Source organism: Metopolophium dirhodum, chromosome 9 (assembly GCF_019925205.1).
Source record: "Metopolophium dirhodum isolate CAU chromosome 9, ASM1992520v1, whole genome shotgun sequence".
NCBI lineage: Eukaryota > Metazoa > Arthropoda > Insecta > Hemiptera > Aphididae > Metopolophium > Metopolophium dirhodum.
The window spans coordinates 11,378,613-11,393,922 of NC_083568.1; the positions used below are offsets into that span (position 1 = coordinate 11,378,613).

The window sequence follows — 15,310 nt, forward strand, 5'->3', positions numbered from 1 at the left end:
TTAAAATATAACAATTTATAGGAAATCTTTTCTTGTTTTTATTCAGGAAAATCAGATTAATAACAAGAAAAATAAAATTTGACATGTAAAAATATATGAATAATTTATCCCATTAGGCAGGGCTTCTGGTGGGGTAAATGAGTTATAACAGACGTTAAAAATTCAAACATAATATTATTATTTTAGATTCAGAGCTGATGTATTTATTTTACAATGATGGATGATTTTTATGAGTGTACTGTTACGTATACCCTATAAAATATATGTATAATATTGAGCGTATATAATACATTAGCACACATTACGAATGGAGTGGTGACACAACAAATAATGCAATTAATATCGTGAGCATGCTGAGGTCGGTGCGAAGAGTGTAGTAGCGAATACAGTATTGATTTAATCAAACGATAAAAGTATTGTTAAATTATTGTCATTTGTCACACGTCTCTTTTCGGAAAAATCGTAAACTCGATGTCCACGAGAAAGGATACGAATCGACCAGAATACCAAATTATGTTACGAGACCCGTAAACCCACCTTGTACAGTAAAGTCGCTCTACCACCACTCTTAATGATAAGATCGTATATAAGGGAGACTGATAAAATAAAATATAATAACATTAATAAACATTTGGTAATTATTTAAGCATCTCTACCAGGGGCGCCCGCAGAAAATCAGCTCAGTGGGTGCACAATTAAATTTATGTTATACATACATATTATGTAGTCACATATTTACATTATTATACACTGATTTTTTGTTCATTAAAAAAAATCCCAGTGGGTGCAATGGCACCCACTGGCCCCTCTTTGTTGGCGCCCCTGATCTCTACGGTTATTCGTTTTTGAATTACAACAAAATATGAAAAATCGATTGAAAAGAAATCTACTGGCGAATATCCAACGCCAAAAAAATTTAACTCCGAACTCTCATAAAAAATAAATTTGACTATCCGTTACACTTTTTTTTATAAGTAGTTTATACTTATGACACATTTTTTGTTACATTATTAAACCTTAGATATAAAAAGAATATTTTTTATGAATTTCTTACTACAAAATAATTAGCTAATTTTCGTGATTTTGATAAATTCCTTCACGTTTGTGCGTGAAAAAAAAAATGTAATTACAATTGTATAGAAATATTATATTGTAAAATCACTCCGCTCATAATCTGAAATACATATTTCATTACCTAATTAGATTTATTAGGTCTAGGTATCTATTACAAAATAAAAACTGTTGGTCAATATTGTTTTTCAGGTACTTAGCAAAGGTACAACATAATACTTTAATCAGCTACATTTGTTATTACTTGTTAGTTATTACCAATATAACCTGGTAAATTAAATAGTTATTACTTATTAGTCATAACTTATAATGATTGGATATATTGTACACTTGTATTTTATATCCAATCAAAAAAACCTAAATAACTATGTTAATTTCAGTGCAGCTTACAGAGGGCATTCATCAATGGTTATTTAATCTGTCTGGACCAATGCCGTGCAGAATCAGCTAGGCGCTGATATAATTGATATTATTTAATAGTTTAATCTCAAAAATAACAACTATTGTTTATCCATCTTGAATCTTGATATTATGTATGTCTGAAAAATAAATAAGTTTATTAAAACTCCTTTTAAGATACGCATAGGCAATATAATATGCAGTGTCGCGGTTAGTGGTAACCTTATCAGAATAAATTGATAAAATATTAAAATATGATATGGGTCGAACCACGGACTAAGATATCTTATTCCGTGGGTCCAACGAACGAGAGTCGGTATCACGCAATAAGTTATTATTACAAAATCTCATGATAATACGATAGGAAGCTTTCACGCACATTCAAATTTCTAACTTCAAAGTTTACATGTACTTACTGCGTTGATACACGGCATATTCGGGTTCTCGAGTCTCGGCAGTCAGCAAATACTTCAAAATATCAAATACTGTAAGTATGACATTTATAGTATTGGACTACATATCATCAAATAGGTACGGAGTCACAGGGCTTTCTTCACCGGCATTTCAGATTGGACTGAGTACCTCTTAAACTCCCAAATGTGAATACTACTGAATATTAATGGATTTAACCCGTCCATTAACTTTTAAGTACATAATATTATATTGGTTTTTTTTTTTCGTATACAGCGTTTAAAAAAAATTCTGTCAATCACACTCGTTGACAATGCAATCCAAATATAAGTTGACCAAATCAATTGTGAGGTGGTTATGTACCTGTCATTGTTCCTGCATAAACACTACCACTTCGAGGATACTTGAAACGTGACAAATATAATGAAACTGTAAACTGGTAGCTTGCTACGCTGAAATTCACTAGTAGGTTTAAAGATCTAAAATCTTAATGTCCGGAACATTTATTATTATTTACGTGTTTATAAATCGTATGATTGAAATAATAAAATGTATTTTAGGCCAAGCGAAATACAGAAAAAACGAGTATGACCTCAACAGAGTACAAATTTTAAGGTAGGTACTATTATACTTTTTATGTTAAAATATTGTTATTTGTATAGCTATAACGATTACCTGTACTAAACTACATATTATATGCATATAGATTTCCATCCTATGGGGAACCTAAACAATTATAACATGTCATTTTCTTGGAGAGCAATGGAGGATGATAGGTAGTGCCAAATGCATTGCTCGTAACATTAAGTTGTGTCCAAGATTCAGAAGAGACATGCAAAAACACTTAAGTAAAGTATGATTATTAATTTCACTGTATTTTATTTCAATAATTAACATGATTTGTCATTTTATTTTCAACCAGATATTAATGGTTTAATTTGTTTTAAATAAATCCTATACTTTTTATTTTATTTAGAATGTAGTATTTCATGAAGTTTTCACGAAGTTCATAATTTTAACAATACCTAGAACATTACTTACTAAGCTACGAACAATTAAAATGCAATACAATTTCTAAATGCATCAATAATAGCAATAAAAGTGTAGGTATACCTACATCAAAATTATTAATTAAATAAATAATATTTTAATTTTCCAGGTTAATTAAATAAAAAAATATTTATTTTATAACAGCAACATTCAAATTAGTGGGTTATTCAATTGATAGTGTATAGATTTTTTTAATTTACCTAAATAGAATAATAATACAGTTTTATTTCATTTTAAATAATTTACAATATAATATAGAATTAATATAGGTACTAAATAGAAATTATTTGTGTAGTCTTACACCTCTATTTTTAGAGATTTGCAACTACTACATTGGTTAATTTCAAATATAATATTGAAATAATGGACTGGTTACGACATGATAGAGGTAAAGGCAGTAATTGTTATGGAACCGAAATCATGCTATAGTGTCGGTGCCTAGTGGTCTTCATTGAAAACACTAGAACTGTATAATACTACTTCATCATTCATCATACATAGATTGAACAAAACTCAAAAACAGGGGTGGACTGAGGCCCTGAAGGCCTAGGTGGGTATAAGTTTTAAAACTACCAAACAAGAGACTCATGTTACAATTTTAAATAAAATAACTTTTTAAGGAACTTATAACAAAATGAAAAAAATTCTGTAGGTTTATACTCAACTAAATTTAACATAATAAAATCAAACAAATTACTTCAATATTACAATTTTAGATTCTGAGTGAAACGATGAATGTATTGATTTTACAATGATGTGTGTTTTTTTTTTTATTTTTTTTTTATTTTTTTTTTTATTTTTTTTATTTTTTTTTTTATTTTTTTATTTTTGTGTCTGTGTACACGATAAGTAGTCGAAATAATGCTTCGATTTTCGACTTCAGTATCTTGTTCGATGGGAAAGTGAATATCGTTGGTGCATTGGGGAGGTCAAAATTTTAATTTCCCAGTAGTTTTCAAAAGCGATGTGAAAAACAAAAGAAAAATTAAGGAAAAACGGGAATTTTTACGCAAAATCGATTTTTAACAAAATCGATTTTGGTTATTGGTGTAACTCTAAAACAAATGACCGTAGATGCATGAAATTTTCACTGGTTGTTTATATTTGCATTTTCTATACACAATACAATTTTGAAAATAATTTGACTTTTTTTGAACTGTTTACGGACATTGTCAGTTTTCAGTTTTTTTAAATTTTTTTTCTATAAATATCAATAAAATTTTATTTGTTGGGTAAAAAAGCTTGAAAATTTAATAGAAGGCTCCTAGGTTATTGTTTCAAAGGCAGATGAAAAAAATTAAAAATCCTTAGTCACAGTTTTTTTTTATACACGTTTAAAGTTCAAATCTTGAAAAAATACGGAAAAATCACGAAAATTTGCAAATTATTTTGAGTTAGAAATTCATAAAAAATTTTCTTTTTAAATCTAAGATTTTAAAATCTAATACAAGATTCCTCATAAGTTTGTCTAACTTTATCAAAAAAAAAATTTCTACAAGAAAGTCAAATTAAATTTTTATGAGCGTTTTAAATTCATATTTTTACAACATTAGATATTCACTCGATTTCTCATGTACCGATTTCCTTATTTTCTTGTAATTCAAAAACGAATAACTGTAGATACATGAAAATTTCACTGAATGTTTATATTAGCATTTCCTATACACCATACAATTTTGAAAATATTTTGACACTTTTTGAGCTGTTTACGGGCATTTTCAGTTTTCAATTTTTTTAGTTTTTTTTTCTATAAATATCAATAAAGTTTTATCTGTTGGGCCAAAAAGTGTAAAAATTTAATACAAGACTCCTGATATATTTTTACAATAGCAGTTGAAAAATATTGAAAATACATAGGCACAGTTTTTTTTTATAAGCATTTAAAGATCAAATTTGGACAGAATTTATCAAAATCTCGAAAATTATCAACCATTGTAATTAATAAATTATAAAATGTTCAGTTTTTATAGCTAAGGATTGAAAATTTAAAACAAGATTCCGTGTAAATAGATAATTCGGTTACCAAAAAATCTAAAAAATACACAAGCACAGTTTATTTGTATAGTCATTTTAAGTTCAAATTAGGACGAAATTACATAAAAACCTAGAATAACTATTTTAGTTATTTTGTTGTGATTGTATAATATTATTCGTGGGCACTTGAAACTTCTAATTTGTAATATTTTCATCGATATATTATGATGATAGTATCACGGTTTGTTGTTGATGTATAACGCGTTATATGTACCTAATGGATATTGTGATATGATTAATTTGGAATTTATTATAGGTCAATTTTTTTTTTAATACCATAGATAAGTGTATAATATGTCTTATACCTAGACTGACATATCGTCTCCACTCAGAATCGTTTTTCTTATACAATGATATATCATTGAATTCAAATTTAATACCATCCATTATACAGTGACCCACTTGTAACCTACAGTACAGCAGAGCGACATCCACTTGCCCACCTTTTTAAACTTTATTATACTAATAAAATGAAAAAAAATATATTTTTATATAACTAAGTTCAACATAATAAAAAAACAAGTCACCTCAATGTTTAAATCTTAAATCTTTTTCAATACAAATAAAATAAGAAAAATAAATTTAATTTTTTTAATTTGAATACTAATTATTATTATTGTTTTTTTAAAAATTAATTAATTACTAAGTGTTCCAGAACTTCTACCAATAGCATCCATTGACGTGTATCGTTGCACAATAAATTCCAAAAATGAATTTAAAATAACTTGTATAGCCTTCATGGTTGCAGTCTGACTGGAACAGTTGTTTTATTTTTGTAAATAGTATTGTAATATTGTATTCTTTGTTTTCGCGGTAATGATTACGGTGTGGAATTAAAAAAAAAACAATTAATATGCTCGAAGCCCAAACATAAAATTTCTAGAGGGCCTGGGTGGGTATGGCCACTTACCTGCCCTGCCAGTCCGCCCCTGCTCACAAGTCCAACTAAAATGTTGGATTTGTAGCAACAAAAAATAACAAAATATTTATAGTATTTATTCTGGGAAGCTTGGAGTAATGCTTTGAGATTTCCAAGCTGCACAATATATAATTCAAGATTCAAATAATATAAATAATATTATTAACTTCTATATGTTCTCCGCTAGAGTGTGTTACTATCGCATAGTTTTGTACCTATAACATTTATTTTCCTATCCGGTATTTGGGTATACGTGACCAGTCCATATCTTCTTAGTTCATGATTGAAATCATTTGAGCTTTAAAATATGGTGCAGTGAAATATTAATCAGCCCATCCATGGATATAATTATGCAACCATGGATGTAAATCTAAATAAAAAAAAAATCATGATGTATCTAACAGTTTGTACACAATTTACAGATATGTACCGACTTCACCAGAATTGTAACTATGAACCAACAAAGTTGTAGACTGTCCTCTACGTGGAAATTTCACTCAGAAGTGCCATAACAATGACCACAACTGTTGATTGAACATGTAAGTTGTTTGTCGTTTTCATTAAGTAAAACATTAAATAAATATTGAATCTACAGAAAAAAAACAAACAATTAATATTTTGTATGCTATAAAACCTTAAATATTTTTCTTATGTGATACAGCAACTGACTAACAGAACTGACCTTAATATTTTTTTCCCTATGAGGTAGAAATTTGTGGGTACATGAAATGTTGTCCCAAAAATATCACAAACTAATGGTATTGCACCAGTACAATTATCATGTTTCATTATTTGTCAATGAAGAAACTATCTCAATATTATTTATGTACTTCAGTATTTCATATTATTTATGATTAAGATTTATTTTATTTATTATTTCGATTCAATTTTTTATTCAGCTAATAAGTAGTAATAACCAATAATTAATTGAGGAATAAAAGCAAAAAAAAAATGTAAATAAGTTAAAAAGTACAATGCATGTCTCCTAATTTCTTTATGTTTGTTTTTTTTTTATATATTTTCAACTAATTAACTTAATAGTATGTATAGCTAATTGATTTTATCCTTCTTTTTCTTTAGAATTGTGTAATTCTGGATTGCTGTCAATACCCATCATTACGGAAAAAAAAACCATCAACCAACACAATTATTCATAAAATTGTTTATCTGCTAATAGTATATCATATGAATCCAATAAAAACAAAATGAGCCCTTTAAAGGCTTCCACTGAAAAAAAGTTTCCCACTATTTTCCCACAGAGTAATCAAAATAACGTATATAAATACAAAATATGTGAAACCAGTATAGGTATACTGTATCCATGACAAAATACATAGGTATGTCAAAAGCAAAAATACAAATTTGAATCTTATATGCGCATCTCCACTTTTTTTTATTTTTTATAAGTTCTATGATCTTGATGCTTTAATATAATATGAGACCAGTGAAAGGCAGAACTCAACATGAGGTAGAAAGTGAGGGATATGGGTATTACAATGTTGCTGACATACCTACATACTTTGTCATGACTATATAGTAATAACTTATAAGTAAATAATACTAAATACTAAATAATAATTTATGATAGTAATATAATTGCATAATCACCAAACATAATATATAATGCATAGTTGAATAGATAATGAACATTAAACGGTACAGTTTAGGGTAACCATTATTAAGATAAGAAAAATATAATTAATTTACCCAGTATCCAAGTATCCCATACACCAGCAGTTCTTAAACTGTGTTTCACGGCCTCCTCGGGATCTGCAACAGTGCGATACTCATCGTCTTTTCTGTCATACACACACAATATACGCACATATTAATTATTATTATTATTTATTTTTATTAAATTATAGGTATTTTTGGATTGTTTGTAATGAAGAAAAGAAACTTTTGTAAAAATATGTGCAAATGTTACTAAGAAATTAAATTTTTTATTTTTTTCTCATAAATTCGGGGCACCGTGGCTTTAAAGATATTTTACTAGGACTGCGTGGCAAAAAAGTAAAGAACTGCTGTCATACACGTTTGTATACTCATTGGCGTCACTAGAATCACAATAAAAAGAACTATCCATAAAAAATTGCCTTCTGTTTAATTTTTCAAACGTGAAAATAAATATATTTTGTATTTAATTAGCTTATTTAAAGTCTTAACTGAACTTGATTATATTATTAGAATATGTTATACATTTTAACAATCAAAAATTGTTTTGACTGATATTTTTACTTCATACTGTAAGTTACATCTTACAACTATAAAAACAAATCAATTTCTTGAATAATAAATTTTAAATATAATTTTGTGCTAGCAAAAGTACCACTCAAATATCCCTTAATGACGCCTATGTGTATACTCATTTTTAATAAATAGTTAGTATCTAATATATTTTCGGATAAAAAATAATAATGTTGTTATTAAAAAGTGATAGTAACTTGAAACTTAGTTTACATTTTAGATTCTGAGCTATGAATGTATTGATTTTAAAATGTGTGTTTTTTAAATTTATTTTCAATTTTTTTGTGTCCGTCATTACTTTTTGGGACAGTAAAACTGCTTTAGTTTTCTTCAAGGGTATCTTGTTCGATGGGAAAATGAATCTAGTTTTTTTGAGCTGTTTGCTGAAGTTTTCAGTTTTCAATTTTTATAGTTTTTTTTCTATAAATATCAATACAATATTTGTTGGGTAAAAAAGCGTGAAAATTTAATGCAAGGCTCCTGATAAATTGTTTCAATAGCCCTTGAAAATTATTATAAATACATAGGCACATTTTTTTTTTATAAACATTAAAAGATTGAATTTTGACAAAATCTATCAAATTTAAAATATTAAAATGATTTTATAGTATAAAATGTTCAACTTTTATAGGATTGAAAATTTAAAACAAGGTTCCACGTAAATATGTAAATAAATTACTTTATTCATAATAATATCATAAAATATACTTAGTAATATACCTATTATACCTATAATAGACTGATTGACTGCCTTCTCTCAGAATCATTTTTCGTATACAATGATATTATATCATTGAATTCAAATTTAACCCCATCCATTACAGTGATTCACTTGTCACCTACTGTACAGCAGAGCGACACCCACTTGCCCACCATTTTTTTTGTCTATGTAAATTAACTTAAAAATATCAGCTTATAAGACAACAAAGGTTGGCAAGTGATTACTGCTCTGTTTTACATTAGGTGTCATATGAGCCATAATGGATGTGTTAAATTTAAATTCAAAGTAATACTAACACAGTAGGTAGGTGAAATTAATTTTTGTCAGAAACATTGCATTTTAAAATGTTATTGTGTATATATAAAATATAATAAATACGATAATATTCTTTAAAAATATCATGTACCCTCTAATAATATTTTTAAATTAGAACGATATAACTAAAATTGTTAATCTATGTTGAAATATCTAATTTCTTCAAAATTTAAACTTAAAATATCTATTATAAAAACTGTGCTTATACATTTTTTATTTTTGTTGGTCACGGAATGAAGAATTAACGAGTTAAAATTTAAAATTAAGTTAAAACGTTAAGTTAATTAACTTGTTACTTTTTTTTCAAATTAACTTTTAACTTAATAAGTTACTTTTTTTCAAGATTAACGTGTTAACTTCAAGTTAATTTTATTTCAAAAGTATCTAAATTAAGTCAATTTTCGTCCGAAGAATAATGCAAATGATTGAATGAATTTTTACTTTGATGTATTATTTTAAATTTCCCCAGGCATAAGCGACACTTTATGAAATCTACTTTTTGTAATTAGAGCATAAGCGACGTCATTCTCTATCGATTGCTCTTACTCAATTATCTACACAATTATTTTTTTACGATATAAAACGAAAATTTAGATTTAGACATAGGTACTTGCCAAAAAGTGTATTATAAAATTAGTAAAATTAATTATCAGGTATGTGTATAAATGGGAAATAAGCAATATTTAGTTTCAAATGTTAGCATAAGCGCCATAGGATTTTACTTTATAAAAAAACCTATTTTTTGTTATCCGTTCGGTGGACCATACATAATAATAATAATAAAATAATAGGTACGTCGTAATTTTAAAATGCAATATCCTATGAAGTTATTAACATTTTATTCCAAAGAGAATATTTATATCTACCCACATAATTTATTTATGATTAATGATTATAAATTGTAATATTATTATTAATGAAAATTAACTATGATAGGCTATTTGTTTTTTTTTATAATCTATACTATTATATAAAGAGGAGTTGTTAGTTGACGTTGTTGAGGGTAATCAGCTCTGGAATTACTGAACCGATTTCGAAAATTCTTTCACCAATAGAAAGCCACATTCTTCATGAGTGTCATAGGCTAATTTAAAAAGAGAATTGATCACCCCCGGTAGGTGCTCAACGGGAATTTTAAGATTTACGATAGAATTTTTTGTTAATTAATGTTTGCTATGGGTTATAGGAGTTGAGAATAATATTTATTTATTATTATTATTATTTTAATTTGAATATTAAAAGAGCGTCTCATTCGTCTCATTCGTTTTAATCAGTCGAAGTTACGATCAGACGAGTACATCCATTTGCGTGACGCCATCGCTACTGAAGGAGACGCGGCCAACATTGGTCGTTTGACCATTCTCTCAGCTACTCGTGTTGGAAGCCCACACATGATGCATTCAATCGCGAATTGCAACGGGAGCAAGACTATGATCGAGATGAGCTGGCTGAAAGAGTCGAACAAATGTGCCGAAAAAAAGAGCCAAACACCATCTTCCTCTTTTGTTTAACATAATCACAAATCAGTGGAAAACTGTACAAATAATTATACCACTAGTTATGGTGAAACTTATTTACTCGATGATGGTCGCATATTTGATCTTGGTGGTATTAAGAATAATTCTCAATATTTTCTTAAATCCGGTCATATTTTTCACTCAAATCATCACCGAGTTAGTTTATAAGTTTCACCATAACTATTTGGTGGTATAATTATTATCGGTATAGATTTCCACTGATTTGTGATTATGTTAAACAAAAGAGCAAGATGGTGTTGGCTCTTTTGCTTATAATTAAAACATACTGCAACAAGTAAAATTTGGTGCTTCTAACTCAGTACCAAGGACTGTATGAACAGCATAAGCTTCATCTAAATATTTTCTACCTACCAATATAATATATTTTGAAAAAATAAGAAAATCAAATACAAAAATATTATATAATATTATACAACTAGCTGACCCGGCAAACGTTGTTTTGCCATATAAATTATTTCTAATGAATATTTTTGTAGTCAAATAAAAAATAACTAAATTATTGTAATTGTGTGTTGATGACGTGTTATACTGGTATATGGCTGAAAGAGGAATGGAGCAATGTGAACAATAACAAAACACCAAATATTCATTTTTTTGAACTCATTGTACTTTTATTATCTTGACTGATAAATTTCAAATTACATCTCTATCACACATTAAGAAAATTAAAAAAACACTATCTGCAGTCTCTTAGTGCAATGGAATGTACGATATTTTCAGTGTGTTCATCGGCTATATTATCCGTTAAGTAATGGGAACGGCAAATAAAATAATAAAAAAAATATTACACTGTTCACTAATGATAATACATTAATACCTTTATTATAAGGAAAACCGTATCTATATATATATATATATATATATATATATGAGAGTCGAGCATGTCCTCACCGATGGCTGGCTGAAACGCAAGTTGGCTAAGTATAATATTATACATTAATAATAAAACAAAATAATCACGTGAAAGGTAGACTATACGTCATGTACAGTTGTACAAATTACAGATATCTAATAAGGTAGGTACCAAACGTATACAGTACAGACGTAAAGTGTCATTCATATGTGTGTATGTCACAGATATAACTATATATATATATTTTGATTTATCGGTAGGTACCTATAATGTGTTGAAAATTAATTTCCAACAAACTATGTCGTATAGCCTACAGAAAATTACCTGTGACTAGTAAACTTACCGGAATTTGTATCTGTAAAATAATTATTAAATTAAGTAGGTATATTAAATATTAAAATAATACTTTATTTAATATTACACATTAATGGTGTTGATAAAAAGCAGATTTGTGCCGCATTTATAATAATGTATAGAGTATCTTCGAAAAAATATTTTATAAAATACTCGATAAATTGTCTAAAAATATATCACAACACAAGATATTCGATACTTCCAGTGGCGTAGACATGATTTCTGAAAGGGGGGATCAGAAAAAAAACGACATAGCTAAATAGGAGGGGAAAATTGGAAAATCCCTCACCCTCTCAAAACTTTTTACCAACTTTTAACCTCTTAAAAAGCCAATGGGGGGGGGTCTGACGCCCCACGTGTCCCCCTTGTCTAGGCCACTGGATACTTCATATAATTGTACGAGATACAGTTCAATTTATTTGAATATACATTTTCTTTTTATAATTATTTTGTTAAATATAATTTAGACCAATTTATTTTTCTCAAGTTAAGTTTTTTCTTTTGACTGGAAAATATATTTTAATATATAAGCTAAACACATAAGCTAGACTATCAAATGTAGAATCTTATTATTTTTTAATCTTTTTTTTTATATATTTATAAATTATAATTATTATACACATGTTTGTAAATATTATTTGTAACTAAAATTTTTTTTTTAAAAAACTGGAATATTTTTATGGAAAACTATTTTTTGAAAAAACCGATTTTGTATTTTTGTTTTTAGATGTAACAGTGTAGCTGTATTTACGTGCAATTTTCACCAAATATTTATATTATAGCATTTACTATACACCATAACATTTTCAAAATATTTTGACTCTTTTGGAGCTTTATAGGCATATAAGAAAAATTAGATTGTAATTATTACTGTCAATATAAAATTGTTCGCTCAGCCAATGAACTTGAAATTTAACACAAGGTCACTCATAAGTTTTTATTAGTGTAATTTTAAAAAAAATTGAGCATAAATGCACAATAATTTCTGTACCTGAGAGGCTAAAGGGTCCAAGTCCACTTTTATTAAAATTGAGGTTATGGTTTTTTCTTATGTGAAATTTTGACGCGCGTCATTTTAGCTATCTTCATTTTAGTCCAATAACGAATATTTACCGAGATATTGGGAAATAACAAAAAGAACTAAGTCCAAATATTTATTTTGATTTATGAATTATGATCCAAGTCCATGATTAGGACTTGGATTATTTTGCAAAATTCTTGTAAGGACTTGGACCCAATTGATAACATTCTATTTTTGGACTTGGCTCTTCTTGCTAGGATTTGCTGTGACTTAGATCTAATTGATAACGTTATTATTATCATCATCATTTATTTTATTTTATTGTTTTATGATGAGAACCAAAGTTGTTAGTTGTTACTTGTTAGTAAATTAGCATATTAATTTGAATGTTATAAAATATAATGACGTGATACACAAGGTGTAGAATATAATATTATAAAAATTATATAAAATATATACTAAATAATATGAACAGAGGGAGAAAACTTGTAAGCCTTGCAAATGGCAATTCAACACTTGCAAATTCTAACAAAGGTTAGTTTAAATAATATTATAATTACATAATATTATGGATTTAAAATTATATTAAAATATGTAATATAATAGGTATCATAGATATTATGATATAAGTTATATTATATTTTAGTTTATATTGTATTCTAATATTGTATGTAGTTAGGTACCTAGTTAATAATAACCTAACCTGGATTATAATATCAAACCAAGATGGTTATGCATTTTTATTTATTATGTTTTGATTAATAAAGATTTGTTTTTAAAATATGTTTTGTTCTTATTTTGAATTTTATCAACACTGTTTAATTAAATTTTGTTTATTGGTCTAATAAGACCTTTTATAGGGATAAAATATTTTTATATTTAACTGGAATACAATATAACTTTACTAATACCTTAATAAAATTCATAAAAATTGTAAATTATTCAATATTGTATTATAATATTTTTATCTATATTAAAATTTAGTATTTACTACACTCAATGATATAATATTTTCAAAATAATCAAAATTAACATGGAGATTAAAAGAGTCCAAGTCCACTGTGTGATTGAGCAAAATGATCTAAGTCCAAAACATTTCATTTAAATCGTAAAATAAACAATTATAGGTAAGTTATAATTAAAAGAAAAAATATTCATCTTATTGAGAATATTACAGCTTATTATTTAAAACAAACCTTGTTGGTATAATCATTAAATTGAATTTACACCAGCCATTTAAGTAAAATAAAAATAGTTGAAAAACAGTTTTTTGGCTCTCCTGAAAATGTACAATAATGGACTTAGACCCTTTAGCCTCTCAGGTACAGAAATTTATAATGAGCATCTGCAGTTAGAATTTTGACAAAATTCGTCAAATAAACTTTTATCAGCGTTTGAAGTTCACATTTTTACGACATATTGGATGATTGCCCAATTAACAATTTCTCATCGATTTTTACTTTGTCACAATTCAAAAAAGAATACCCGTTGTCCGTAGATAGGTACTTGAAATTTACACCAAAAGTTTATAATTTTTATTAGGTTTAAGGCTTTGACGACTGATGTCATTAGCCTATAAGGTTGGTAGGGTTGGGACCCGGGACGGGTGGTACGGTCGGTTAGGAACACGTGTATGTGTGGCAAGGTTTTTGCGCACTAATAACCCGGGTGATCACCCATCCGAGAACTAGTTGCAGCGGTCGTTGCTTACTCTCATTCACGTCACGTGATTGATTTCAGCCAATGCGCCGCGCCGAGCCACTATTTTAGTCTCATAGAAACAAATACATAATTAAACATAATTATTAATTATTTATAAGATTGTTTTTAAAATCAGAAAATATTTTAGAGAAGTAGGTAGGTAGTAGGTACCTATTATAATAAAATTTAAACGTGAATGCATATAACTGTTATCATAATATTCAGTTGATTATGAGTCGTTTTGACGATAGATGGCGTTACACTAATTATTTATGCAGGCGTTAGGTTGTTTCGTTAGGTTCGAAATGTTTATTACTTTATTAGTTTATCCGTAATTTTAGGGCTTTCCCAAGTAACCACCCCGCTCTACGTATATTAGCCGTTGGCATTTGTTATAATGTTATGCATGTGATAATATAATAATAATATGCACTTAGATAACATTATTATTATACGACGGATTCGCTGCGGGGTTTGTCTTACGCTCGGGGCAGTTTCGGTACGTATAAAATGTGCATACATCGGGCTTACACTGCATAGTGCTGCACGTCGTATACGTAGGTATGCTCGTAACAATAACAAATGCCACTGCAGTGTCCAGGTGCAATATAATTACATTGTTCTTATAATATAAAGCCCATAATATAGACGCGGGATGAAAAACGTGTGAAACCCG

General features: G+C 27.8%; 1 long non-coding RNA gene across 3 annotated transcripts; it reads left to right on the plus strand.

Moving 5' to 3' along the window:
• Window positions 1-1,750: 1,750 nt before the first annotated feature.
• Window positions 1,751-12,001, plus strand: LOC132952670 (uncharacterized). 3 transcript variants are annotated; one of them, XR_009665485.1, is made up of 6 exons: window positions 1,751-2,069; window positions 2,158-2,346; window positions 2,442-2,496; window positions 2,588-2,734; window positions 6,307-6,423; window positions 6,965-12,001. It is a non-coding gene; the product is annotated as an uncharacterized LOC132952670 (long non-coding RNA). The 3 variants fall into 3 exon arrangements; XR_009665484.1 differs by having other exon boundaries at window positions 1,752-1,957; window positions 2,588-2,729; XR_009665483.1 differs by having other exon boundaries at window positions 1,753-1,957; window positions 6,965-12,000.
• Window positions 12,002-15,310: the final 3,309 nt, after the last annotated feature.